At 40.5% G+C, this 20,354-nt stretch overlaps 1 pseudogene; it reads left to right on the plus strand.

Annotated features, from left to right (window-relative positions):
- Positions 1 to 1,723: 1,723 nt before the first annotated feature.
- Positions 1,724 to 1,853, plus strand: LOC114621989 (annotated as a pseudogene).
- The last annotated feature ends 18,501 nt before the right edge of the window (positions 1,854 to 20,354 follow it).

A 20,354-nucleotide genomic window follows, 5' to 3' on the forward strand; every position in this document is an offset into this window, starting at 1 on the left:
AGTCATGTGTGGGTTTTTTGAGAAAATAGCTACCCCACTGCTTCAGGGGCAGGACAACAGAAACTACATATTTTCTGTCTTGGAGATGTGTTCATCTCTGTAGAAGCATGACAACTTTCTCCTCAGTTGTCCTGGAGATGATGTACATGCTTTGAACAGCCAATGAACAGGTAGGCAAGTCCCTGCATGGCTGGGCTATTATTTACCAAACACCTTGAATTTATTCCATAAACTTTTCAGGACTTTTTAGAGAAAGAATAAATTCTCAATTGTTTAAATTGTAAAGGCAATTGTGAAAAAAAAAATCACTGGAGAGTTTTGGAGTCTGGAATGTACTGGCCTGTGGGTTAGCTGGTCAAAAAAGTCAAAACAGAGACATGAAGACTTGGCTAGCACCTAGTCGTATTATAGCTACAGTGGCAGCTTATCTATCTGGATTTAAGTCTCCATTTCTTTTTGCCCAGTGTACATTTCTCCCTCATTATAATCGACTATACTGTCTTTAGCTCAGCTGCATATTTAAATGATTAATAAATAGGTATTCAATATTTATCTACATTTATATGCTGAAAACTTTTTATAACATCTACAGTATTATAAAAAATGAAATATACAATTGATTTTTCTCCTTTTCCAACCCATTTCCCACCCAATAGATGTTAGAAGCAAATATAATTGTATCACTCCGTTCCTAACATGGTCCAGTAACTTCCTGTTATGGCCTTGTTTGCATGCCTCAAAAACACGTGTTCAAGCCCTCGTGGTGGGTATCTACTGCTGGGGTTGGTCTGGTGCTGCTATGTATTCAAATGCTAAATTACGCACCCTAAGATATGGTTGCTCCAAGATGAGCTAATTCTCATGTTCACTAGCTTTTGTTGTGGAAACCTTGCTCCCCAAGTTAATTGGTCAATAAAAGAGCTAAAGCCTGTGATTTGGCATAGAGAGAGGAAGGCGGGACTTCCTTGGAGGGAGAAAGGCATTGTAGGAAAAAAAAAGAAAGAAAAAGAAAGAAAGAAAGAAAGAGAGAGAGAGAGAAAAAAAGGAAAGAAAGAAAGAAGGAAAGAAAGAAAGAAAAAAGGAAAGAAAGAAAGAAAGAAGGAAAGAAAGAAAGAAAAAAGAGAGCCCGCCCGCTCCCCGCCCCTCCCCCCAGTTGCTAGGAGACAGGGGAGGAGCCAGACATGACTAAGAGGCTGCGGCTGAATGGGGTTAGGTGGTTGGGTTAACTTAGATGAGCTAGAAGTGTGCTGACTTTTCTCTTGGGTCTTGAGAGGCATCCAAAGAGTGTCAGATGTAACAACCTTACAAATAAAGGAATTATCGACGTTAAAAAAAAAAAAAAACTTAGATGAGCTAGGAAAGAGTCTGCCCATCTAAGGCCCCAGTTTTGAAATATTAACGGTCTCCTGTGGTTATTTGTGGAACTAGCTGGTTAAGGAATAACTGCTGCCGTAATGATTTTCTGTATTAATTAATTTAAAAAGGATATTAGTATTCTTTTTACATCATGCTGGGTATCTATGAATGTGAACTTTTGGGAAACAGAGTCTCTACATATGTAGTCAAGGTAAAATAAGACTCTCCTGGAGTATGGTGGGCCCTAATCCCATAGCTAATGATTTTTATAAGAGCTGGGCAGGGGTGGTGCATTCCATCACTTAGAAGGCCAAGCCTGGTCTACAGAGTAAGTTCCAGGACATCCAGGGTTACACAGAGAAACCCTATCTTAAAATGTCATAGCCAATGAGGTTTATCCATGGTGTGATTTTTGCTAGTTGAAAGCTTTCCCAATACCCTGCCATAATGATTTTCAATATAGTTAGCATTGGAAGGTTTGACAGTCTCTACAGAGACTGAAGAAAGAAAAAAAAAACCGACCAAACAAAAAAGAGGCAGTCAAATGAAGACAGAGATTAGTGAGGACAGTGTGTATAACCAGATCAGAGATCAGAGTCATCTGTCAGGAATTCCAGGGATGACCAGCAAGCAGCAGCAGCTAGGAGACCGACATGAGGCAGCTTCTCCCTGAGTTTCTGAATGTGCATCTCAGACTTCTGGCTTTCAGATCATAAGAGAACAGGTTTCTGCTGTATCGAGGTTCTTTTTCAAGGAGGTCCTAGGAATCAATCACATGGGTAAGCAGACCCATTGATGAGAGCTAATGCAGACCAGAGAAAAATAAGACACAAGTGTTTTCAGATACTAGTCTGAATGTAAGATGAAAGATATCACAAATCAAATAACCCTTCCATATAATTAGTATAAAAATCAAAGATCATTAGTGTGGTTCCTTATGTCTATTGATCTTCTCCTGTTTGCTAGCTTCCGGTTGCTTCTATTGTTTCCACTGACCTTTTTAAAAGCTCACTGAACAAGACAAGCTCTTGTCTGACTCAGGGATTTTGTACACACCAATTCCTTTACGGCTGCAAACACTTTCACCTGCGTTTTGCTTGAATAACTGCTACTGATCTATGAGGCTCAGTAAAAGGTTATATCCTAAAGGCCTTTCCATGATATAGTTTACATCCATGACTTTCTAACCGAAGATTCTTGGCTGGATCTCAACTTCGTTTATCCTCCATTTGGGCTTTGTTTATCCTCCACTGCATTTATTCACAGATTATGAAGAAATATGCATGCTATTTATATGATTTTCATTATCCATCTTTCCCTCTAGACTACATGTCCTATTAGGCAGTGAGCATATATTTTTGTCTTTCGCTAGCTATCAGCATAACATTTTTGATTGAGTGAAGACATATTTTTAGACTTCTAAGTACACGGATGTACACAAAAATAAACACATACATTTTTTGAATTATTTTTGTAACAGGATCAGAATATTGGATAAGTTGTTTCAATACTTTCTATCTAACTGGATATCCTGTTAGATTATCTTGAGTGTCACAGCATTAAGAAAATCAGCTACCTTTTATTTGCTTTGAATAACATTAAAAAAAATAAGATATAATTTTAAAAAACTTATTTTTATTTTATAAGCGGTTGGCTGTATGGGTGTGTATTTACCGTGTGATCATGTGTACATGACTTGTAACCCCAGACGCCAGAAGAGGTTGTCAGATCCTCTGGAACCAGAGTTACAGATGAGTGTCAGTTACCATGTGGAAACCAAACCTGGGTTCTCTGGAAAAACAGCCAATGCACTTAACCACTGACCCATCTCTCCCTCCCCTTAATACAATTTTAAGTAATTTTTTGAGAACGTTACATATGTATAAAATGTATTTTGATCATATTCATCCCCAATATCTTCCTAAATCTTTCTTGGTTTACCTCCACTACACACTCCTCCCAACTTTGTGTCATCCTTTTTAATGATGATTGCAATTTGTGGTGCCCATATATTCATGGGTGTGGTGCCATCCCCTGGAGGAGGGTCAACCTACCACTTGGGCCTATGTGTTTAATGAAAACTGAGTTCCCTCCCCAGAAGCCATCAACTGTCAATCATTCCTCGGATCAGAGTCACAATTTGAAATACACACATTCAACATGCTTATATCAGTATAATCAATTTTCTTTTGCCTGTTACTCCTAACAAGTGATATTTGGACATTTGATGATTAAGTGGATTTAGTGTTCAAATTCAGTACTGCATTCCTTCTCAGTTAGCAGAAACACACACTGACAAAATTGTGAAACAGGGATCTAAAACCAGTTAACATAAACTTTGTCATTTTGTGTTTAATTGTAGATAACTTTTAAGATTGTCTATGATTTTTCCACATAACCATTCTCAAACGTTCTTTTTCTAGCATGTAGCTCCTTGGACCCACATTGTGGAATTCTCCATCTGCCTTGGTTTGGCAGAAGGCCAGCATATTGACCTTTAGAGCAGATTGCAAATTCATCTTCTAAATTATGTATATTTTTGACTGCTTTCTCTGTACTCATGCCCCAAGAAAGTTAAATCACAAAGAGCTGGTCAATAAATCCAAACATGTCACAAATGTGTGTGGCTCTAAGACCCAAGGAATTAGCAGAGGATGCAACAGAAGAAGTGGTTGCTACATTTGGTACCAGCCTCACAGTTTAAAAACAACCCACTCTGACTTACTTGACTTAGTAGGCAAAAGCACAGAGGAAAACTGCAAGTATCTTTCTTGAAAAACACTATAACCTGTTCCTCATTGCATATGGTTTCATGTCTGTAGAAAACGGATGGCTTGATGCTATTACTCCTTTTCCAAAGGCAGGGGCCATTAGATCTTACAATTTCATTGAGCACAATTTATGGTTGGGTTACAGAATGATAGCAGCAAGTTCCCATACTTTACTCATTCCCACAAAAATTTCAGCTGGTAGCTATCCACATATAGCCATACTTTGGTATGACCCTTGAAGCCTGGAAGCAATCCCAAGTAGCCAGTGTGGGGACATGGGATGAAATAGAAAATACATAAAAATGTCAAGAGAAATTCTTGACAGGATTGCTGATCAGCTTCCAAGTTGGCATGAAGCTATGGAGAAAGTAATTCCCCAGAGAGTGTGGATTGGCCAGGGGGAAAAGAGAGGCCTAGGCGCATATCTACTGACTCCCGTGTTCTGGGATACTTTTGGGAAGCCCATTCTACTCTGACTCCTTTCAGTGGCGTGGGAATGGCATGGTTAGTCTACCTGTGTCAAGTACATGAAAGCATAAAGGTATAGACCACATTGGCCAGAAAGAACAGAAGATATTGAGGGTATCTTGTTTATCTGCCAGCAGTGGGGAACAGCCAGCGGTATTAGCTAAGAGCAGATAATATCTGCAAAACCAATCATGTCGCATTCAGAAATTTCAGGAAATTCTAACCTCATTTGAATCTCTAGGTGGCGGATCTCCAGGACTAGGTTCAGGCCCTGCCTGGAGTACTGTCCAAAGTAAGAGATGACCACTGTAGTAGATCTGAGAAAAGAGGAAGGACTAGAGATGTCACAGCAGTACTTTCCACTGCTCTTGTTCAGCTTCAAGCCCACTGTAAGGCTCTGCCTAGTTGAGACAATTCTTTTACATTTTTATATTTTGAGCATTTCATACATTGGCATAATGAATTTTTATCATATTTAATTTCCCTCTCCCCTCCAGTTTGTTCTGTGTTCTCCCTACATGTCTTCTTGGTCAATTGTTTGATGATGTGTAGAGACAGCATGACCATGGAACTCCTAGAGAAGAAAGCATTCGATTGGGGCTGGCTTACAGTTTCAGAGGTGTAGTTTGTCCATTGTCATCATGGCAGGAAGTAGGGCAGAACACAGGCAGACATGGTTGGTACTAGAGATATAGCTGACAGTTCTACATCTGGATCCATAGGCAGTCAGAAAAGCCAGCTAGCTTGGGCTTTTGAAAAGCCTAAAGCCATCCCCAGTGACATACTTTCCCCAACAAGGCCATGCCTACACCAACAAGGCTACATCTTCTAATCCCCTCTCAAGTAATGCCCCTTCCTGAGGAGCATGCACTCAAATATATGAGCCTACGGGGGGCCATTCTTATTCCACATTTCCACCACATTTCTGCCATGTAAACAATACACACACACACACACAGATATGGTTTGTTTATATATGCTTGTATATGTGTATATGTGCATATGTGTATGTGTATATGTATATATTTGGTTTGTATGTATACTGGAATTTGCTTTGTAGACCAGGCTCAAGGCCTCTGTTTTCTGAGTGCTGGGACTAAAGGTGCATGCCACCACTGCCCAGCCCAGAAAACATTTTTGTAGAATTTTCTGGTATTTTGGTTCTTACTGAGTCCTCTTCTACAGTGTTTCCATTGGGGGATGGGCACTCCACAGTCACCTATTGTCTTAGGGTTTTACTGCTGTGAACAGACACTACGACCATGACAACTCTTATAAGGATGATATTTAGTTGGGGTTAGCTTACAGGTTCAGAGGTTCAGTCCATTATCATCAAGGTAGGGATTGCTATGCTAAAATTTATAGATAACTCAGTAGTAGGAGTAAATATATGTGGTAGAAGTTCTAGAAAATTTGTAGAGCCAATATATATAATTAAGGACACAATTATTAAAGCATCCAAGTAGGCATGGAACAGGAAGAGTTGAGAATTCAACATCTTGTTCCAAAGGTAAACAGGAGAAGACTGGCTTCCAGGCAGCTGAGACTGAGGTCTTAAACCCCACAACCACAGTGACACACTTCCTCCAACAAGCCCATACTTCCTAATAGTGCCACTCCCTGGGCCAAGCATATTCAAACCATCATCACATCTATTCTCTGCACTTTAACCAGATGTTCTCTGTAATAGCCTCCTGTTGCTGCCAGAAGAAGCTTTGATGAGTAGGAAGAACAGCACTTATCTATGGGTGTAAGAATAAAAGTTTGGAAAGTAGTTTAGGTATCATATCAATTTAGCAAAATGGTAGTAATAAATAAGAAGACACTTCTTTTTAAAATATTATTGTTATTAATTCATTGATAATTTCATACATCCATACAATATATTTTGATCATATTTACCCCCTGCCCCTCCCATATCTACCTCTATTCTCTATCCTCTCCAAAATTTATGTCCTTCCTTTCTTTCTCCTTCTTTCTTTCTTTCTTTCTTTCTTTCTTTCTTTCTTTCTTTCTTTCTCTCCTCCTTTCTTTCTCTCTTTTTTCTTTCTATTTTTTTTAAAATAATCTACCTAGTCTGAGTTTATACTGCCCATATGTATGGTTGTTGGGCCCTGCACTGGAGGGTGGTCTACTGGTGGTTATCCCCTATAAAGACAATTGATTCTCCCTCCCCTAGAATTCACTTCCCCTCCATGCTTGATTGTCTTGATCTTGTATAGGTCTTGTGCAGGCAACTATAGTTGTGGTGAGATTATGAGTGAGTACAGCAGTTCTGTCATATCTATAAGACTTTTTTTTTTCACCCTGATTCTCTCTGACCTCTCTACTAAAAATCTTTCTACTCATTCCTTGGTGGTGGCCTCTAAGGATTTGGGGCAAAGAGTGTGATACAGATATCCAATTTGTAGCAGAGCACTCCATAGACATATTCTGTACTGACCATTTGTGAATGTCTGTTAACTTTTTTGATTAGGTCTGAGAGGTGCAGTAAGAGATATGAATTTAGAATAATATCACCAGATAGCAGATCCTAGCTGGATGCCCCATCAGAACTCAGAGCAAAGGTAGTATGCTAGCCACATACAGAAATTGAAAGAAAGCTCTACTTGCCAATGGTTCTTGCCAGGTAGGTCCTGCAGAAATCACAGGCTTGAGTGAGTAGTGAGTGTCTGTCCCTTCTCTGTCAGTGAGAAACCAGTACAAAAACTAAGAGGTTATAGATCTCAGGAAACATTATTCTTCCAAAAGAAATTAACAAAGGTCCAACATCAGAGCCCAAAGAATGGGAGATCTATAAAATGAGGAAGAATTCACAAAAATGGTCTCTGAGGAACTTAGGGGCCTACAAGATCGTGGTTACATACATGATCAAAATGAAAAGTCTAACAAACAGAAACAGAGAATGCTCAGGTCAAGTCTCTTGGTCTGCCAGAAGCAAAGTCCCTGGCAGCAGTGAACCAGCACTAAAACTCATGTTTTCAACCAGGCAGGCAGCCCATCACTCTGCTCTCAACTCTGCTGTCTCTGAAAGATGCCTTGTGTCCTAGGCTCAGTAAGGAGCGGCCCAGGACTTGGACAAAATTTACCAAACATATGAGAATTCATATGTTTCTTGCCTAGAAACAGGTAGGTCCTCTTAGTACTATTTGCTTTTAGCTTGGCCTGGAAGCAGAGTTGGTCATCTCTCTGTTGGAAGCAAAGCTTCATGAGATTACAACCCACTCTGTGTATATGTGTGTATGTGTGTGTGTGTACGTGTGTACATTTTCATGAACATATAGGTGAAGCCCAGAGAATGATCTCAGGTATGATCCTGTGTGCCTCTACCTTGTTTTGTTTTCAGAGGCTTTTACAGGGTCTCTCACTGTTGGGGGACTCATGACTAAGGCTAACCTGGCCATAGCCAGCAATCCTCCAGGGGTCTTCTTGTTTCCCCTTCTCCAGCTTTAGAATTACAAGCGCAGAACACTGCATCATAGCCAGCCTTTTCATTCAAAGCCCTGCTTGTGTTTGAACATCAATCAAACTTAGGTTTCTAGTACCACGCCCAACTTTTAACTTTGGATTATGGGCGTCCAGCTCAGGTATTCATGATTGTGTAGCTAGCACGTCATCATCTGTCTGCGTTGTCTCTACAGCTCAAGACGGTTTCTTTTCATCAATTTAATGGAGATAGGATTTATATAAATAAAATGCATACATTTAAAGGCAGCAGTTTTAACAAATGTTTGGATTACTTAACCAAGATATGTAACATATTTGTCACTCCATAAAGCTCTCTCTTATTCCTTGTCAGTCATCCCCACCTCCTCAGTCATTGCCAGCTCAGGAAACAGCTGACTTGGTTTCTTTCACTACAGATTAGTTTTGCTTATATTTGAAACTTACATGAATGGAATGTTATGACATGTGGTAATGTAACAGCACATTTTATCAATTTGGGGGGGGTGATGGAGGGCTATTTCATTCAGTGAATCCTATAAATTGCCAATTGACTCTTTTACTTTGCAAATACTTTGAAAGAGGTCTCTGCTTGGTGCCTTCTCTAAGGAATCTTTGACACGTCCCTGCTGCAACATTGTAGGCTGTTACTAGAGCAAGAAGTCTGGATGTTAAGGCCAATGCAGAACTGAAAAGGGACTTTCTCTGAAGACATCCCAACTCTCCTCAAAGGCAATGATGTGGCTGCAACTGTCTGAACATTGAATGTTTCATCATTTTATGGCTAGTTGGCCTAATGTTGCTTGTGTTCTAATGCTAATTTTGGGCCCCCATGACTGATTGCCCAAGAGATAAGAAAAGTCCACACATATATGCTAAGTGACTCTGTCCCCAAGTTATTTCTGATTGGTAAATAAAGATGCCAACAGCTAATATTTGGGCAGAAGAGACATAGGTGGGGTTTAGGTTTCACAGGCTTGCGGTGGAGAGGAACCATGAGGACAGAAGAAGAGTGCAGGAGGAGGAAGAAGAAACCATCATGGGTTAGGAGTCAAGAGAACCTGGCCCAGAGGGCTGGCCAATTGGAGTTAAGAGCAGCCCAGATGACACATACCTAGTAATAACTCAGGGTAATGATGGAAAAGTAGATTTTAATAGCACAGAGGCTAGGCAGCTGCCCAGCTATTGTCTTGTTAAAGGCTTATAGTCATTGTAAAGGTTGTGTGTGTCTTTCATCCAGGACTGTAAATAGTTAAGGTGCAGTAAAAACCTGGGACAGGGAATTCAGTGCCTTATACAACAACTGGTGGCACTGGAATTTCCTAGGACACTTTTGCCAACTTTGATGCTTTGGGTCTGCGTAAAGTGGTGTACCTATAGGGAAATTAAAAACTGAAAAGTGGAGAAGTTTCAGTACTTCCTAATATTCTTCTGACTTCCATTTCTATGCTAACCATATTATCATGGATGATGCCAGCAGTCTCTCACTGTCACTTCTGTGCCACCGTGAAGGTTTTATTTCTCTAGTTGGTAAACCCTTTTAGGGTCTTTATTCCCCAGACAAAGCTATTAGCTCATTCCTGTTTTTGACAAGATTGGCTGATCCTTTGCATCTTACATTGTTCAGGCAGCCTTGTGTGAAGCTCTACACAGCTAAGGGTACATAGCACATGACCGAGTCCTCAGTAAGTACACAGCTGGTAGAGAATGCCTATGTAACAACCCAAAATGGTCTCTTCTCTTCACCCAAGTGGGAGCCTATGAGTGTTGAGGAATGAGAGGCGATATGGACACGGTTCTTGAATTGTTTTCCCAGTTATTTCTTCTCTAAGGCATGTGCATGGTTAGCTGTGAGCTGGCGGTACGGATGTGTGGTATGGTCTCATTGCTTCATGGAAGGGTCACTGTTGGAATCAGTAGTGGGGATAGACTCCAGAGGCCATGTCTCAGATTAGCAGTGCAAAAGGAAGGTTTTAAAACCACCTCCTGGGTTACAATGCATCTTACTACCCTAGAGACTATGTCTAGGGAGTGAAATAAATGGTAGAGGGTATGCTTTTAGTTGTGTGAAGAACATAGTTAAAGTCCTTATTCCTTAGAATGGCTTGATAATATATAATATACTGTAATATAATATATAATATATATAATATAAATATATATAATATAAATAGCTTGTTCAGAGAGACTTTGTATGAGCCATTGGCTTCTGTTACCAGAGTTATACTCAAATTGTGTTTCTAGAAAAAAAAATCTAACTTTAAAATTGTCTTTCACAGACAAGTCTTTTAAGGCAACTTTCTGAAATGATAAAAGGCTTACTAAAGAATAAAAACAAACTCAAATTAGTAACTTTTATTTCCAAGGCCTGAAAATTAATCTAAGACTTATTGCCAATCAAAACTGGAGCAAACTGAAGGCGCTGAGCCAGAGCCAGAGGCCAAGGGATAGGAAATTACCTTGATGTGACTTTAAGCTTACAGGATAGGAAGAGATTTGGAACTTAAGGATATACAGGGATATATTAACCTTTTCTCAGAGGTTACACAGCAGATGAGGAGAACACTAAAGAAGTTTCTGCCTTGAAAACTATGTGTTCAGACAAGTCCCACCTCCAAAAATGTACCTAAGCAAATAGAGAGGCCAGGAAATTAAGGTTGAAAATGAGGGTGCTGGAAATGATGGATTTGGAATATAAATGTGTTTTTCACACTGATGTGAAGTGGAGGAAAGGAAAAGGGGATGTGATTTATGGAGATTCAGTGATCGAGAGCTAAAGCGTGTGCACCCAGGACCCGTGACTCAGCCTCTGGATAGATACTGTCACATCCTGATTTACAACCACTGGTCTGAGAGGGGGTGAGGAATGCTATTTGCACTGATCATGCAGTCCTATTGCATCTGAATTTAGATCTTCAGAATAAATTGGAGGCATCTGATAACATTTGTATAGTGAGCTGCTGAGAATTGATTGTCAGTGATAAATAAAACGAGGTTAAAAACCGGACTGATTGGAAAAGATTTCAAAATTATAATTGCCTATGAATGTAAAATTGGTTTATTCGACTCTGGATCTAGGCTCTATTTTCTTATGGGTTGACAGGCAATTTAAACCACAAAATTAAACAGTAAAAGATATGGCTTTTAAAATAAATGAATCTAGAGTTTAGTCTCTCTCTCTCTCTCTTTTTTTTAATCTCAGAAGAAATCTAAACTTTCTATGAAGGGCACTCTGTTGTTCCAACTCCCCTTTTACTTAAAAACAAAAGCTTCTTTTTTCAGGAGTTGGTAGTGAGTGACTTTGTGGATTTATTGTCAGGCTTTGCCCCTGTAGAAAAGCTTTCATAAAATAGCTCATTATTTTTGTTTCAGATTTTCCATCAAAAAGTTGTTCAAGTGATTCACTTGCAAAACCTACCTTAGGATTTGTTTGCATGTGCTATTAGATTTTATTTGTGTTTTTGGAACATGCCACCTATTTTTCTTGCCAGTGTCCAACCTCCCAAAAGCAAACAAAAGGTGAATTGCCAGAATTTTTTTTTTTTAAAGGATCACCCAGAAGATTCTGCCAAGTCTGGCATGGCCTTGGTGGGGACTGAATGACATAGTTCCTGCCCTTGGAACAGAGCCAGCAGGCATGGGCCAAGAGTGTCGATGTCTGCTGCAGGTGTAAGCCTTGCTTGTGTGATAATGTACATGTTTTCACACTCCTCTGAGTAATGTCCTCCCTGCCAATGTTAATGACTTCATGATAATCAGAGACAGCATGAGTCAGGGAGACGAAGGTGTAGGTAATGAATCAGCAAAGTGGTAAACATTGGGACATTCAGGACAGCCCTTAAGGCTGTGGAAAAGAACTCTAAAAACATGAGTTAGGAAGTATATAATTTCTCAACTATGCGAAAATACAAGTATGTGATATGAATTGTATAAAGAGTTTCAGAGCCCTAAAAGAACAGAGGCAGCCGCACTATGGGCCAGCATGTCAGAATGACACAAAGGCAGATATAGATGCAGGCAGATTCTTGAGTTCCAGGTCAGCCTGGGATAGAATAAATTTCGGTTCAGACATGATCAGAATGGTGATTCCAGATAGCTTGTTGTCTGTGCTTATGTTTGCTCTCTCTTCCTAAAGTCATAGAATGCTGATCTGTGGGATCAGAGGGAACCTGGAATAAGTAACTGAATTGATATGTAAATTAAAAAACTAGGCTTTTGGACTGCATGAGATGAGTTAGCTGGAAGCTATGATAGCAGTTCCTTAGAATTTTTTCTAGTGAGAGCTGAGCAGTCTGGAGATCTCTGAAGAGCAAACACAACTCTTCAAGAATTCTTTTCTATCAGGAGTTCTGACTTAGAAATCCTAAGAATGTTTTCTAGCTGTTACCCAGGGAAGGTTGTATGAAGGGAGAACAGAGCTTTTAAAAAAAAATTTTTCTGGCTTCTAGATTTTGATCGGAAAACCCAAGAATCACTTTTAGAATTTTTCTAACAAGATCTCTGACTTGATTGGAAGATCCAAGACTTTTTTTCTTTTTTACTGGTTATTTTATTTATTTACATTTCAAATGTTATCCCTCTTCTCTGTCCCCCATAACCACCCCGCAAATGCCCTAGTCCATCCCCCTTCACCTGCTTCTATGAAGGTGCCCCCCATCCACCCACACCTGCCTCATCACCCTAGCATTCCCCTATACTGAGACATCGAGCCTTCACAGGACGAAGGGCCTTCCCTCTCATTAATGCCAGACAAGACCATCCTCTGCTACATAGGAAGCTGGAGCCATGGACCCCTCCATGTGTACTCTTTGGTCAGTGGTTTAGTCCCTTAGAGCTCTGGGGGGGGGTCTGGTTGGTTGGTTGCTATTGTTGTTCTTCCTATGGGGTTGCAAACCCCTTCAGCTCCTTCAGTCTTTCCCCTAACTCCTTCATTTGGGTCCCTGTGTTCAGTTAGATGGTTGGCTCCAAGCATCCGCATCTGTATTGGTCAGCTTCTAGCAGATCCTCTCATGGGACAGCTATACTAGGCTTCTATCAGCAAGCACTTCTTGGCATCAGCAATAGTGTCTGGGTTTGGTGGCTGCAGATGAGATGGATCCCCAGGTGGGGCAGTCTCTGGATGGCCTTTCCTTTAGTCTCTGCTCCACTTTTTTTTTCTTTTTTTTTCTTTTCTTTTTTCTTTTTATTTTATTTTTTATTTTATTTTTTATTTTATTTTATTTTTTTATCTGCTCCACTTTTTATCCCTGTATTTCCTTTAGATAAGAGCAATTCTGGGTTAAAGTTTTTGAAATGAGTGGCCCCATCCCTCAACCAGGGGTAGTGCCTAACCTCTGGATACGGTCTCTACAGGTTCTCTCTCCTCTTTTTTTTTTGGTATTTCAGCTAATATCATCCCTGGGTCCTGGGAGCCTCTTGCTTTCCTGGCATCTGGGACTTTCTGGTGGCTAACCCCAGTTCCCCATCCTCCATTGCTACACACACCTCTGTTCAATTTCCTGACCCTCTGTATATCACCCCTGTCTCCTCCCACGTCTGATCCTGCTCCCTTTTATCTTCCCCTCCTTTCTTCCTCCAAAGTCCTTCCCTCCCTCTACCTCCTGTGATTTTTTTGTTCCCCCTTCTAAGTAGGACTGAAGCATTCACACTTTGATCTTCCTTCTTGAGTTGGTCTGTGAGTTGTATCATGGGCATTCCAAGCTTTTTTCCTAATAGTGGGTACATACCATGTGTGTTCTTTTGTGACTGGGGTACCTCACTCAGGATGATAGTTTCTAGTTTCATCCATTTGCCTGTGAGTTTCATAAAGTCTTTGTTTTTAATAGTTGAGTAGTACTCCGTTGTATGAATGTACCACATTTTCTGTATCCATCTTGAACAGAACATGGCCTCCAGATTGGGCCTAGGATTTGGCTTCTAGTCATTTGTTTCTGTTGCTCTCAGACACACCTTCTCTCAGGAACCTGGACCTAGCTGAGGCTGGTCTTTGGCCAGAATCCTTGGTGGTAAAGGTAAGACAGGCATTTTTTTGTCACCAACCTGAGAGGTAGGTTTGACTTGGATTTGTGACTGTGACCTAGCCACTCACACAGGGCTCCATGCTTAGAGGAGCTCTGAATGTGACTTAAAGTTCTGCAGTTGTGCCCTTAAAATTTGTAAGTTTTAAACGAGGAAGGCTTAATAAATGAGAAGTGTATATGTAAACTCGTATACATAAAAACGTACATATTTTATGTATATGAGTACAGTGTTTTCATACACACCAGAGGAGGGCATCAGAGCCCATTACAGACGGTTGTGAGCCACCATGTGGGTGCTGGGAATTGAACCGGGGATCTCTGGAAGAGCAGCCAGTGCTTTTAACTGCTGAGCCATCTCTCCAGCCCAGGAAGTCTGTATTTCTGTTTTGTTTTGACCTCACAAATTATCTTGTTGTTAATAATTAATCCCTTAGCTGACATCTATTGTATCCGTACTGCGTATCAGGCATTGTTTTAAGCATGTCTCCATAATTAACACTTGTACTAATTATAGAGTTAGTCGTTTTGAGTCCCACTTCACAGATGAGAAACTGAGCACAGACAGAGCAGGTGGGGAACATTAGAGAGCGGTGGGGGTGGGGCAGAGTCCAACTCTCATCAGCTGCTTCTGGAGGTACAGCACCTTCTTCACTTGTCCTCATTCTGAATTCTCATTGGCTGTTCGTGGTTCAGTCAATGGGCAAAACCTTCAGACAGCTATGATAGATCTGCTTGCAGAGAATGGGTTTGACAAATGCAAATACATGACCGAAAATCCAGACAAAGTACTTTAATTTCACTTAAATTAACTCACTGTGACCTTGGGCAAAAGTTGGATGCAATGGGAGGAAGAAGGGCAAGTGATTCAGGGAAGGGAGGACTGTGCTCTGCAGCCACACAGGGTCCCGGATGGATAGCCGGTGGGGAGTGAGAAGGCGTGCCAGGCATCCAGGCAGCCTGACAGATGAAGACTGAACAAAGTGCAATCCTTGTGGCAGTTTGATTGTAGCAGATTCTGGAGAACCAAATGGCCGAGGTTTAATTTGGTTTGGGGAGACTGAGTGAGAACAACTTTTTTCTAATTTGCAGGTGGCAGAATATACGGATGTGGCGGGTGTGCGGCTGGAGGCGGCTAATGCAGGACAAATGTTGAGCAACGCAGCAAGACACTTGCATGCAGGTGGGACTGGAGGTGGCCTAATTGGTTTCAGACTACTCAGGGAGACCCTCTTGCTGCCTCTATGACTGTCATGTAGCATGTGGTACATAATAGACGCTCAGTAATATGTAAGCGAAGAAGGAGTCTAGCCGCTGTCCATTCTGTATTTCAGGCAGGCTTAAAAGCTAAGACCTATTTGTCTGATTGACAAATTGACAGACTTATCCAGCCCTGCCCTTTATTGTTGTTGATGCACAAATCAGGGCATGGACCTTGGACACCGTGTTTTAGTTGGTGTTTCATCTCCAGTGACCAACATAATGAATAAATGATTGAATGTTGTTAGCATGGAATAAGAAGCCAAAACCATTTCTTTAGGTCTCAGGGTCCTTATTTTCCCTAATGAGCTAAATATGGAGTCTCTGTTCACTGAATTTTGATATCCCATTGCACTGTGCTCATTACTGATAGACTCAGCTGAAAGCATCTTACCTTGAATTAGCTATAGTGTTGAACATTGGGGTGATATGTGATATAAAAGTAAATATGTATTTGGCCTTCGTCCCTGCTGCCTAGCACCGATATAAAACACTTGTAATTTCTTGATAGATAGGAATGAGGGGAATATCTTTTGTTATTCATGATAAATCATTCTCAGCTACACCTGAATTTATGCTTAGATGTCTGTTTTGAACCCCAGATAGCTTCAAGCTAGCAGCTGCTTGACAGAGGAACTAACCATATAATTACAAGGTAAAATCTTTTATCTCCAATCCATAATTTCTACAGAGGTGAATATGTCTAGGAGCTGAGCTAGCCTCCACTGCTTAATAATTTAATCAATCATGCCTACGAAAACTCCCATAAACTATGGGGTTTTAAGAGCATCCAGCTTAATGAATGCATTCATGTATGCGAGAAAACATCAACTCATGTGTTCTGGATGTTTCTAGACCTTGGTGTCTCATCATCTGATTGCTTATTTTGATTCTTTGTCATATCCTTTATAATAAACTAGGGGAATTAGCCAACTATTTTCCTGAGGTCCGGCAAATGGGTTTGTGAGAACCCTTGCTTTACAGCTATTCTGTTAGAGGCGTTAGCCAGATTTGCAGTGGACATTTGAAATAGAAGGCAGCCTGTGGGACTGAGCCCTTTACTTGAGACATCTATTCACATTTTGGGTAGTGGTAGAATCAATTGAATCCTTAGATACCTTGTTGATGTCTGGAGGGTTGGAGTAGTCATTATTGGTATGGGAAAAGCCCATATACATGGTATTATAAGTGTATATGTTAGTGTATATGTTAGAGTAGTAGCTGGTAATCTAAATGAACAAATTTGTTCTTTAAAGGAATCAGCTAAGAGAAAAGTAGGAAGTAGCTCCTTTAGAGACAATGCCCTTTGATGAGCAGCCCCCTGGCTATGTCTCCCTGTCATCACAAGCATAACTGAAAGAACTGGTGGCCCTGTTAGTCTTGCTATCTCCAATATTTCTATTACTGTGCTGGCTTCACAAAGCACAATGCAGCATCCCCAAGCCTGTTTGCTTCTGTGTGTGCATCATGTGTATGCCTGATACCCACAGAGGCTGCAAGAGGGCATCTGATCCCCTGGGACGTGAGTCAGTCATGCTGCCATGTGAGGCTCCCTCAAAGAGCAGCCGGTGCTCTCATCTGTTGAGCCATCTCTCCAGCTCTCCCAAGTCTGTTAGAGAACATTCTAGGTGTATATTTCTTCCCTGGAGATTTTTAACTTTTTTATCCCCTTCATACCCAACCCATATTTATGAGCTGAATGTTGCAAGGTTGTTGCTCATTGGGACTGTTGAAATGGGCCTTTTTACATTTGCCTCTGCTTATTTATAGCTGATGTTAGGGGAGTTCTATCATGTTTAAGACATGTCACTATTCATCTGTTTGGAAATGGTCTCAGCATGTAGGTGCTAACTTAAAAGGTATTACACACTAAATATGAAGCAGCACAAGAAAATGTTCTTACATATTAAGCATTTTTATTCTTAATTACACAAAAGTGACAGCATCTTTTGGTGGTTTAATTCATTAACATATTTTTGATGAGTTCTATGTGCAGAGGTACTCTAAACATCTGTCGATAGCCCCAAATCTACTGGTTACGACAGGGTCCAGTAAAAATGAGGGACTCAATATTTATTGACTGACTTCTTAGCACACGGTTCTTAGCAATCTTTTTGTTGTTGCTGTTTTGAGGCAGAGTTTCTTTGTGTAGCCCTGGCTGTTCTGGAACTCTCTCTGTAGACCAGGCTGGCCTTGAACTCATAGAGCTACTCCTGCCTCTGCCTCTCAGGTGCTGGGATTAAAGGTGTGAGCCACCACTGCCCGGATTGATTTTTAGCATTCTTGATCTTGGCTTGTGAAGAAAATCCAAACAACTGATAGTTAAAAGTCACATGAATTATTACCCTCAGTCTCTTGAGCAGTTGAAGGAGAGATGTTTGAATCTTGTAGGTGAAAGACCAGAGGATATGAGACAGTAACAACTGGCACCATCCTTAATCGCCTCCTTCCCCGCTCAATAAGAGCTGGTGGAAGGTTCAGGCAAGAGGATATTCATTGGAATTCTGTAGGATAAAAGAGGGCAGGCACCATGTAGAATTTCACATGACTTTTCTACTCTTTAGCTTCTTACCTAGTCTAACTAAGCATCAGAAGTAAGCATGTGTGTGAAAGAACATTCTAGGAATGCAGTCCAAATCAAAGACATCTCTTCCAAGTAGGTCTGTCATCTACTAAGGAGCTGGGTGGAGGTATGCTTCAGGAAAATAACATTTCTCTGAAAACATCTCCTCTAAGGAGACTCAAAGGCTTTTTCCTCCTCTATCTGCCTATTGGCCAGTAATACAGTTCTAGGTATGTTTAAAACATTTACAAGTGACCAGGTGCTAAATGTTCATGTGGTGTCTGGGCACTGAGAGGCAAAGCCCCTGCAGCCTGTACCAGTTTGAAGGGTGCTGGCATCTGTTGCCTCTGTAGGTAGCAAAGAATGTTACGAGTGATCCATCACTTCCTCAGGCAGGCTAGCAAGGGAGAAACCCATCAGAGAGACTCCAGATTCAGTACGTGTTTGAAATTACCTTATAAGTTACTCCTAAATTCGTATTGCCTGTAAGCCATGGGCTTTGAAATGAAACACGTTTACAAATTGTGCTTTTCCAGTCCCTCTTTCAGAGAAGCAGCTGTCCTATTTCCTCTAATAAGGTAATAAACCTGAAAATGCAATGTAAGCCTTTAGGGTATATGCTTAGAGTAGCTTGCCCACACAGACTAGCTCAGAGTTCCAGAGCAACGAGAGGATCGCTCCCTCCAATCACACGGCTCTTTGCCTGTAAGTGGAGAGCCAGCATCGGTGAATTCCCTTGTTTGGTTTATGTGGACAAAAAGAAACAGGGAGACGAAATGTGGCATATGCTGACTTCCAAGCATGAAACCAGACTCCACACACAGTACCATTTTAGGAATGAGACACTCGCCTCTGAGCATACAGCAAATTTTAGGATGAAATTGTAGAAAGAACATCAAACTTATGAACATAATAGCCTCATAGTTTCTGTCCATGAGTGGGAAGAGGAAAGAAGTGCTTAGAGAAAATCTATAAAGAGCCAGTCTGAAGAAAAGTCAAAGAGAAACAGGCTCTAAAGGAAGCTTCATTTTCCCAAGTCCCAATGTCTGTTGGGTATGATTCAAAGTTACCCAGGGAAAATCTTTGCAACAAGAAGCTTTATTTTTTGGTGATTGGGTTCGTGAAAGCAATTAGCATGAGAACAATAGCATTTAACTAGCAAGGGCTTACTTTGTACAAAGTGCTTTTAAAAAAGAGGATGTAATGTGTTTTGGAGTTAGCACTTATCCAACATGGTATCATCACTTGCATCTGAAATATGAAAAAGTGGAGGCTGAATGAAGTTAAGTACCTGGTCTGAGATCAGTACTTATGCTAGTAAGTGGCATAGCTATGGTTCAAACTTAGGTCTGTCTAGCCTGCCTGCATGGGTCCATAATCACTGACTTACACTATGACAATGAAGACGGGAAAGCCCTACATAATATTAGCACACTACAGAGGTTTCAATCAAGAGAGACAATTCCTCAGTGATTCTGATTTTTCTCTCCCTCTTTGCTATGACCCACTTAGAACTGCTGATATTGTACCCAAGAAGTTAAAAAAGAGCTCCATGTATACTGCCTCATTTGTAAAGTAAGACTTCTTCCAGCAATTCTATCCCTGAGAGCTGTTTTGTTTCCTTCAATAATGAGGTAAATTCTGCAATGAAATGTAAATCATCGAGAATATAATTAAGGTGAGCTTACTAAATGAAACCTGGGACAACAATTAAGTTTGAATTTCAGACAAACAGTGGATAATTTTCACATATAAGTATGTACCAACTAGTAAACACAGCTTGTATATGCTAAAATGTTATGTATTGTTTTTTGAAATTAAAATTTAAGTGGCCATTCTAGTTTGTTTGTTTTATTAATGTTAAATCTGGCAAACTTAAGTTAATAGTAACATCAGCCCCTCCCCCTTAGATCTATGTACAGATGGAAACTTGGATTTATTGTTTCATGCCATTCTCCTAGAGGGTGAAGGAAACCTCAAGAAATGAAGAAAATTACATAAATTATTGGATCTTCTTGGGTTTTATAACTAGTCTTTTTTTTTTTTTATAAAATCTTGTTACTGCTGTAGGCTATTGCCAGCCATTGATACCTCATGGACTACAGAGATGAAATGAACCATTGCAGAGGTTGTTACCTCACAGTCTTGAATACTTCAGCAAAGCTCAGCTAGGGCAAGACACTGACCGCAGATTTCATTTTAATATCTCCATGGCTTAACATTTCATCTGAATGCACCACAGGGTCTTTGGGGTCTTGTGCACGTGTTTTAACTGAGATCGTGAGTTTTGTGTTGGTGAGCTGCCCCATGGAGAGGTAAGGTATATTTGTATAGCCTTTATCCACTGATCCTTTGTGGTTGACAAGGCACACTACCTTTTATTTTTATTATTTTTTAAAGCATTGATTCCAAACCAGCAAAGTTGCCTTTTTAAAAATGAAATATGCCAGGTGTGGTGTTGTGCACCTGTAAATT

Source organism: Grammomys surdaster, unplaced genomic scaffold, assembly GCF_004785775.1.
Source record: "Grammomys surdaster isolate TR1022 unplaced genomic scaffold, NIH_TR_1.0 185, whole genome shotgun sequence".
Lineage (NCBI taxonomy): Eukaryota > Metazoa > Chordata > Mammalia > Rodentia > Muridae > Grammomys > Grammomys surdaster.